At 38.2% G+C, this 3,513-nt stretch overlaps 1 long non-coding RNA gene across 1 annotated transcript; it reads left to right on the forward strand.

The window, feature by feature from the left end:
• The first annotated feature begins 1,354 nt into the window (after positions 1 to 1,354).
• On the forward strand, positions 1,355 to 2,057 carry LOC125723206 (uncharacterized). Its single transcript, XR_007386814.1, has 3 exons — positions 1,355 to 1,481; positions 1,608 to 1,808; positions 1,980 to 2,057. It is a non-coding gene; the product is annotated as an uncharacterized LOC125723206 (long non-coding RNA).
• Positions 2,058 to 3,513: the final 1,456 nt, after the last annotated feature.

Genomic DNA, 3,513 nt, shown 5'->3' on the forward strand with positions numbered 1-3,513 from the left:
TGTAATTTGAGTGCTATCCCATCACGACTAAATATTTTTCCTTTCAGGTTTGATTAGGAATTAACATTTAAAATATTTTTTGCAGCATGTGAGTGTAGAACTGTCTGATGACAGTGATTTTGAGAGTCCAGCACTACAGAGAAGGAGAGGTGAGTAAACTACTACTGGTAGTATATGTATAAATGTATGTCATGGATGATATGGTCATTATTATACAGAAATATTGAGCAGAATATGTCTGTTTAGTGACTCAGCAAGAAGCCCCACAATCTACATCACAGAGGGAAGCCCCTGAGAGGCATGAGGGTGTAGCAGCAAATGCTCCAGCAGATGAAGGGTTGAATTTGCTGCGAGCAAATGTTCACTTTGCAGTTTTTATGTAAGATATTATGTCTGAATTCCATCAGTAGCAAAAAATGTTTTTACACATTTTTAAGCCATTGAAAAGCTGAATGTCTCCAAACAACTGCATTTTCATTACATTTCAGATTATATTGTATGTTGATCTGCATTATTGGTCAACAGAAATGTAGATTTCAGCTCATTACCATTTACCTTAATTGTAGCCCTGTTAATCTCGAAGAAGATGAAGCTGTTGAAGAGGCCATAAGACTCAGGTGGTGCAGCCCTTATATGACTCAAGGTATGATTCATATTTGCTTGTCACAGTAGATTGTAATAGTGTGTTAATATTTCATGCAAGTAGAATATACATTATCTGTTAATCTAATTGTTACTGTATGTAATTAACTATTTTGCCATATGTGTGTATACTGTTTGGTAATAATTGTAATGTTAACTCTATGTGTTTGTTTTGCCAGAATAACTTTGAGCAGAGAAGAAATTACAGGAATTGTGAAAGCACACAGTGAGAGAGTTGTCACATCAGCATTCCGACCGATCCATATCAGCCGAGGAAACTTGTGGACAACTGCCATCCGGCAGTTCAGTAGACGCAAATTTGCAGAGAGCACCGACATGCTTTATGTCACATTTGCCAGTGATGAAGACACTGCTGAGGATGCTGATGACCTAGGAGGACCAAGGCGAGAATTCTTTCGTCTACTTGTAAAAGCCATCTACACAGAAAGTGGAGCCTTTGAAGGTAATTGTTCTAATTAGGCTAAATTCACCAACATTTCAGATTAATCCTGAAAGTTTATACTAATGTCTGCATGTGATTGTTTCTTTTCCAGATAGTTGTTCTGAATAACCTATTGTTTTAGTTGTTCATAAATTTGTTTTCTCTCCTAGAGGCTCCAAATGGATTTGTTCCAAGAATGAACATTTCTCATGTACAGAATGGAGTATATCGCACTATCGGCCAGATGATGTCTACCATAATAATAGTCCAGGGTGGTGAACCTCCAGCATTACTTTCTCCTCATGTAGTGGACTACATTGTAACAGGAGATATTCTTCATGTGCATGTCAGCCCAGATGACGTCGCTGACACTGAACTCAGAGAAAACCTGACAAAGGTTGTTTTCTGTTATTTAAAAACAAAATACATGATGTAGCAATGTGCAAAGCTAGAAATGTAAATGCCAGTTTTAATTTCATTTTCACTTTCCTTTATCTTTTTGTTTCCATTTAACAATGTTTAGGTTGATCAAGCAGCAACCCAAGATGAGTTGAATATAGCAGTGGAATGTTGTGATTCATGGAGATTTGAAGTTGAAGGTCTTCCAAACCCAGTCAACATGGAGACCAAGGATGCATTTGTAAAGAATGCAATACACTTCCACAATCTCATTCAACGACAGATCTGCTATGACCAGTTCGTTCAGGGTTTGAAGCACTATGAGGTTAGTTTTTTGATAATCCTTGATCCTTACTTTAATACAATGAGTATATATAAACAAACAGCTATTTTCAGTACTGTTATACATAATAGATCTCATGTGTGATCCACAATAAACACTCTATATATGTGTATTACACAGATTTTGAACTTTTTTTTTTTTTTTGTTTAAAAGGTCCTACCACTATTGAAAGAAAATCCTTCTATGAGGGTTTTCTTTGATATGCCCAAAGAAGCCAGTGAAGTCACTGCACATGTTGTGGCTCGTCTTCTGAAGCCAAATTACTCAGTGCTTGGTAGTAATAGAAGACAAAAAGAGGAGCTAATGGTGGTAAAATTCCGAGAGTTCCTTTACTCTGTACAAGGTCAGTGGAATATAGGATAATACTGCATATATGATAAAATATCTTGGTCTTTTGACATTTTTGTACCCTTTTCAACTCTTCAGAGAATGATCTTGGGGAACGTCTCAACACAAGGAACCTCACTGAGGCAGAGAAGGCGTTCATCCTGACCTTGAGTCCTGCACATGTACTTGCTTTTGCAACAGGGAGCAGCAAAGTCCCTGCAGTTGGATTCAGTCCTAGTCCCAAGCTCACCTTTGTTCACGATGAGATGAAGCACCTTCCACTTGCTCACACATGCTCAAACGAGCTTCTGATTTTTATAAATACAAAGAATTTGGCAGATGACACTGCATTTGATTATCATTTTATTGTGGCTCTCATGAATGGTGGCATTTTCAGTACTGTGTAGACTAGTCAAAAGTATCTAGCGTTCCACACATACAGCTCATTTACACATACAGCTCATTGCTCATTCATAATTTTGTTAAACACAAACTCCTGTACTCTCAGGAATAATGTCTTTCCATTGTTACCATCGTTGTCAAGGGGGTTTACTGTATCAAACAACTCTTGTAAACCCTGTTCATTCAAAGGGGAAAATGAATAGTTCATATGCAAAGGTGTTGATGTTTGGTTCATGGTGGATGTGGAGTTTACTGTTCTTTCTTCGCTAGCAACATCTGGATTGTTAAGAAACAAAAGATGTCTATCCACTGTGTAAAGCTGAACTGGTGTTCTGTTCCCTTCAGAGGAAATTGAATGATTGTTAAATGCATCTTTAAACTCATCCAGTGTGCAATTTAACCTTGGAATATATACAAAATGCAAAGAAAATAAATCAGTTTCATTTTCTACATTCAAAGCCTCCATTGATTCCAGCTCATAAAAAATGGGAGCGTAAACATGACTGCAGTTCCTGTTTAAATCCCGATTGAACCGTTAAATTCTTTGGTTATGTACTGAGTTTCCAGTTAGTACAGATGTTTCACCGCGGTGCAGTCTCATGTCCTGCCAAATCTGGACATTTTCCCCTCTGTGATCAGTTCTAACATGGAGAGGCCTGCCAAATTCACTGACAGCTGTACTAAAAAGGTCCTTGACAGTTTCAGCTCGATTGTTGTTGGAACACCTAAGAAACATCAACATCCGACTGTATCCATCCATTGCACCATGTACAACCAGTTTCCACCTAATCAATTTATGGTTTCCATCCACGTGCCAGATATAATTTGGACAGGGTACAGCATAAACACGTCGATGAACTGCTGTTCTTCTCCTTGATTCGAGACCAGTACCGTCAACCCTTTTCACTGACTCTCGTAGACGCCTTCTCTGCACAATGATGCCTCTGGAACGTAGATG

Source organism: Brienomyrus brachyistius, unplaced genomic scaffold (assembly GCF_023856365.1).
Source record: "Brienomyrus brachyistius isolate T26 unplaced genomic scaffold, BBRACH_0.4 scaffold46, whole genome shotgun sequence".
NCBI classification, from domain to species: domain Eukaryota; kingdom Metazoa; phylum Chordata; class Actinopteri; order Osteoglossiformes; family Mormyridae; genus Brienomyrus; species Brienomyrus brachyistius.